The 6,000-nt window shown below is 39.8% G+C and overlaps 1 protein-coding gene across 1 annotated transcript in view; it reads left to right on the top strand.

Moving 5' to 3' along the window:
* The first annotated feature begins 4,125 nt into the window (after positions 1-4,125).
* The window catches only part of LOC144808497 (adenosine deaminase 2-like), a 405,785-nt gene continuing 403,910 nt past the window's right edge, over positions 4,126-6,000 (top strand). Inside the window, exon 1 of the mRNA XM_078673640.1 lies at positions 4,126-4,315. The gene's annotated coding sequence lies outside the window, so the exon portion shown is untranslated. The remainder of the gene's footprint in view (positions 4,316-6,000) is intronic.

Genomic DNA, 6,000 nt, shown 5'->3' with positions numbered 1-6,000 from the left:
GGTCAATTTCAATTTCCTAATGAATTTAAAAATATCAACTCTTGTGTCCGCATAGTCAAACAGTTCAGTAGGACAAAATGTGAGTCCCAAGCATAATGTTTGTTTTTCTTTAAAAGTCAATGTTCGGGAACATCTTCAATGGCCAAATGGCACTCAGTTGTTAATAAGAAAGCAGGGACTAATTTACAAGCAAGTGCAAGCATACCTGAACTCACAGTAGGTGACACTGAGATCTTACAAACCGTGTATTCTCTAGGAGGTTTAGTCTCTGACATTGAACCCAATACAGAAGTCATAGGAGTAAGGGAAACAAGAACTGACAGGGCCGCCACCACCCCCTTTAGACCTAAGTCAGTGTTCTATCCCACACTTCCCCATGATGCAATTGATACCTTTCACGAGGTAGTAACTAGAGAACTTACTAGATTAAAACATACCTGTCCCAAATGGAGAAAAGGAGACACTAATATGACCAAGGGAGAGATGGATTTTATCTTCTCCTTGGCAGATGATAAGAATATTATACTACGACCTTCTGACAAGGGAGGAAATATTGTTTTGTGGGGGAGAGAACTTTACATAAAGGAAGCCCTATCTCAACTTGAAGGGGGCCACTTTTATTGTACTAGTAGTATGGATGAATACAACAAAAGTATCCTAGATACATGGGAACAACTGACAGAATGGCACAATGAGGGATTACTTTCCTGGCATGAGTTCCGTTATCTTAAAAAAGACTTTCCAAAACTCCCCATCTTTTACCTTCTTCCAAAGGTCCATAAGAACTCGAGAGTACCTCCAGGGAGACCTATTATCTCTTCCATAGGCAGCATAAATGAAAACCTTTCGAAATATATTAATCACTTTTTGAGAGAACATGTCTGCCAATTACCTTCATACACTAGAGACACTACTGATTTCCTCAAGTTGCTAGAGAACATCGTATGGTCAGAGGGTGCCTTGCTAATCACCATGGATGTGAGCGCCCTCTACACTATCATAGACCACACACAGGGGATGGAACTAGCTACCACTTCCTTAAACAGAGAGAAATAGGCTTCCGTGAGCATACTGCCATGTTGATACATATGATGAAACTATGTCTTAAAAACAATATTTTTATGTTTGATGGAACAATCTACAAACAGACCCGTGGCGCGGCTATGGGTTCGGCCTTCGCACCCAGCTTCGCGAACCTGTTTGTTGGGAAATGGGAAGATGAATTGAGAAATGATGCAATGTTGAAGGATGAATTTACCAAGGTAAAAACATGGATAAGATACATTGATGATCTGTTCATAGTGTGGTGTGGCACAGAAGAGGATGCGACCAGTTTTATTGAGAAACTCAACCGGAACGCATACAATATTCACCTCACCTACACTATGAGCAGACATCATGTTGAATTTCTAAATACAGAGATAGAAGTTGTGGAAGGGAAACTTATCTCCAGATTACACAGAAAAGATACGGCTGGCAACAGCCTTCTACACGCTTTGAGTGCACACCCTGACCCACTGAAATGGAGCATCCCATATGGGGAACTACTTAGAGCCAAGAGAAATTGCAGCAATAAAGAGGGGTTTGCAAAGGAACAAGAATGCATGTTGTCCAGATTTCGGGATAGAGGCTATCCAGAATGGGTGTTGAGAAAAGCTGTAGACAAAGTTGCAGATGTAGAGAGAGTTGAAACACTCACCCCTAAAATAGATAAAGAAAGTGATACCACATCAACAAGGATTATAACAACTTTTCATCAAAGATCAGATAAGGTCCGCAAAATCCTGGTAGACAACTGGAATATTCTCCAATCGGATAATATAATAGGACCTGAGCTCACTGAAAGACCTTTAATCACCTACAGAAGGGGCCGCAATCTCAGAGACATCTTAGTTAAAAGTGATATCTCTGACACTAAAAAACAACACGTACAGGGCCTGAAAGGATTCTATCCATGTGGGCATTGTGTGGCCTGTAAATCAAGCTACATGGTAAAAGAAGTCGATATCCCGGGGCAAAGAGCAACACACAAAATCAGACAATTTCTCACATGCAACACAAGCTTTGTCATTTATGTTCTTGAATGCCCGTGTAACATGAAATATGTAGGCAGCACAACCTGTATGGCCAAAAAACGCACACAAGAACATCTAAGAGCCATAACTAACGTGGATGTACGATACCCAGTTGCAAGACACTTTCATGAACACCATCAATCTAAGTCCTCCTTGTTAAGATATTTTGCAGTGGAACAAGTAAACGTGGGCAAAAGAGGGGGTAATCGCACTCTAGCACTCAGAAAGAAAGAATCCAAATGGATTATGGAGTTAGAAAGTATATTCCCTGGGGGCCACAACCTAGACGAGGAACTAGCAACTCATCTCTATGAAGATTAATCAGATCCTATTTATAATGATTAAACTGTACTGAATTGCTTCTTAAATGAATGTTTATATAATTTTTGTATATTTTTTTAATGCATATTTTATCGTTTTTTCCAGGAGAAAAGGAAGGGAGAAATCACTTTTTCGAATGCACTTCACATCTTCCCTACCCTTTTCTTCGACGCAATAGGAAATCACTGCACTTGACTGAGATAAGAAATTCACTTTTATTCACTTTTCTCACTGTTTTGAATAGAACATTGTCCGGGTTTAAAGTGTGTTAAAAAAAATGTTTCCTTTTTTAGACCCTTTTTGCATGAACATGTATATACATAGACGTGACAAGTCAGAGAATGATCCATATCTAAACTGTGATGTGTGCATACTGTCAATGAATAGAATTCAATGCTTCACAGATTGTGTTATTGACCTCATAGGCACTAGTCCATATGAAACAATAAAGTATATAACACATACAGATATGTCAAGATACAGGCACTAGACCTTAGAACAGAATAGGAACCTGCCGGTGTATGGGGAATTAATTGTGACATATATTCACACCACAGGATATTTGTCTATTAATACTGTAGTCCATATCCCCCTTTTTACATGTGTTAAATGACAACCATATTTATTGGTCCCATGGTAGACACAACAGTAATAGGAATATACAACAATGTTTAAGACTAGGCAATGTATTAATGAATACACTAGCTTAAAATGGCAGATCTGTTTAACAGTATGCACGTGTCTAACTAAAATAGTTGTACGTCTTCTCTGTTAATGACACTTCTTCACCTCTGTGTTTACTTAAAAAAGCAAAAATGTCGAGTTTGGGTAACGTGTGAACAAGACACACTTTGGTGTCGAAACGCGTAACGTTGATTGAGAAATAAAAAGAACTTTGGGCATCTCTACTACCGCGTGCGCGTGGTGCTTTCAGCACACTGGGATTATTCATTGAATTTTTCGGCTTACGGGTTCGCCGAAATACGCGCCACCCGACAATGGGAGCAGGACCCCGGAAGGACCCTATCTGGTTGCAGCATTAAATATATATATATATATATATATATATATATATATATATATATATATATATATATATATATAATAATGATTTATAAAGCACAGCTAATCACCCGGTAGGGTAAACACGTGTTTGCAGGTCCCGGATGCGTATTCGGACAATCAGGTCTTGAGGGCCATTCAGAATTCTGAAAGTGAGGATTTTGCTGTGATGTGGGAGAAGGAGCGCCCTCCACTACTGCTTCGGTAGGTGCGGGGAGTATGAGCAAGTGAAAGGGAGGCGGAGCGTAGTCTTGTTGACAGTTGGTGGAAGTTGAGGCGGGTTTGTGCTATATGTGTGGGTGTGTGTGTATGTATATATAATGATTTGCCTAATGGATTATAATATGAGATAAAAGAACTGGGACAATATCATATTCGGTTACAACAACGATCATTTTTCCAGCAGTCACAAGACAAGCTGAGGGTGCAGGAGGGAGAATAGACTATGTTGCAGGGGTTCCTGATTCCTACAGTAGCTTTTGTCACTGTTAGTTTAAGGCAAACAGAACATGCAGAGTCTGAATGCCAATGAGCCATTGATTTGACCGTACCTTTAGGTTGGATTTCAAAACAGGACAGAGGCAGGTCCATGAGCGATTGAGCAATTGGAGGAGGGCTGAAGTGATTACTCTGCACGAGCCCTGAAGTTTATTTATCGGTCGCTGTAAACAGAGCAGTGACAGAGGGGCCGCCATTAATTTCTAAGTTGGGGGTCTATTTTTAATACAACAGGATCCAAAAATTTGCATTTGTGGAGGATTAAATGGTAGCACTCGATGGCCCATTACTGCTGCCAGCAAGATCCTAGCCCACCAATCGAGTCTAAAAACCTCAAGAAACTGCAAATTGGACAAAGGGTAAGTAGACTACTGAATTATATTATGACTGCAGAAGAAAATTGCAATGAAAATACAGTACCTGATAGTTGTTGTTGAAGGTTAGTACAATGGAAAATTCAGTTTTTATTAAGTTGCAGGGCAGTAGGCTTGGAAGCAGAAACAGGCTTTATTTACAGTGGTAGTGCAAAAGGGAAGCTAGAAGTGAGACCCTCCGCTCAATTTTAAAACGTCCAATAACATTTAGAAATGTGCCACAAAACTTTCGAAAAAGTGACATTTGTTAGAATTGGTTGAAGGACAGCTGAACGCTAAATGATCCTATCTGCTACCCAATACACCAGTGTTCTCACTGCACACTGATAACTTAGATGTAGCAGTTTATTCTAAGATAACTTGTTTATAATCAACAAAGCAGAACAAGAACATGAGCACTAGAATGCTCTGAGCTTTTAAGTTATTTTCGTCAATTTTAATGATGTATAATTGCCACACTGATTGCCGTTTTGATTCATTTGCACTGCTGCAAAATGTTGCAAGTGATTCCCGCTTATCTTGAACTGTTTAAGGGGGTCTCACTAACGACATTAAGGCAGGTGCTCCATGCGTGGGATGGGTGGCTAGGATATACGTTGATTCAGAATGGGAAATGCGTTAAATGATGATTACTATTGCGTGCCTTTGGAATGATTCCTTGGGGCCTCCCTGTACCCCTTGTTTACGCTCAGGCTGATATCAGAATCCCCACATGCTTGTATAACGAGGTACGTTAATCATTACCTATCCACTGCTTTTGAATCAACACAGAATAATTATTGCCCAAGAACTAGTCCTCTTCCCTTTCATCCACACGTGCTAGCTGGGGAGAGGCAAATGTAGAAAAGGAAGTAGCTTGATTACTGAACTGAAATGAAATAGAATTGCACAATGTGAAACCAGAAAACCTAGGATCAATCCCGGCTTCCCCACTTGATCCAATTGTTTGACCCTAGGCAATTGCTAATTTCGCTTTCCCCTCCTTTTTCTTCATTGTGAGATACAAGAGCACCTTCAAATACATGAGTTCAGGATATTTGCTGTACAAACCTCTTGTGTTTGATGTAATAAACCATAATGTTGTCAATGTATAATAACAACCCTGACCACTCATAAGGATCCAAGTAGCAACTAACTTGCCTCTTAGTTCACTATTGGCATTGCTGTCAGAGTGTGCCAAAGCTTGCATATTTCTACACTCAGTTTTTAAACAATCAGTTTTAAATAAAATGCTTCTGCATGCACTTATCTATTTTGATGTACTAAGGTGTAACACTTCTGTGTGTTCATGAAATATACTATTTGAATTCTGAATAGACTTTATCATGTTTACACATTGATTGCAAGATGTATTAAAACATTAATGTGTTCCTAAATTAAGTTTTGCAGGACATCTTATTTTCTCTTTTTCTTTTCATTTAGTTATCCTCCTGATTATTTAACATATGTTTAATGTTTAGTGCTTTTCGAAGTAAAAAGCAGTCCTGTGCAGTCATTCCGCTGGGCGCCCCGTGTGAAGGTCTGGAGGGCTGCATGCGACCCCCAGGCAGTTCTTTGAGTACCATGGATCTGTTGTATGTGAAGGAAATCAGAGTCAAGGCCCTAAAACCCTCTGCCGTAGTTGGTTGCTGTGTGTGAGGAAGGCAGAAAATTAATAGGGACTGCCAAGC

The sequence above is a fragment of the Lissotriton helveticus genome, chromosome 1_1 (genome assembly GCF_964261635.1).
Source record: "Lissotriton helveticus chromosome 1_1, aLisHel1.1, whole genome shotgun sequence".
NCBI lineage: Eukaryota > Metazoa > Chordata > Amphibia > Caudata > Salamandridae > Lissotriton > Lissotriton helveticus.
This window is presented reverse-complemented; position numbering and strand designations above follow the sequence as displayed.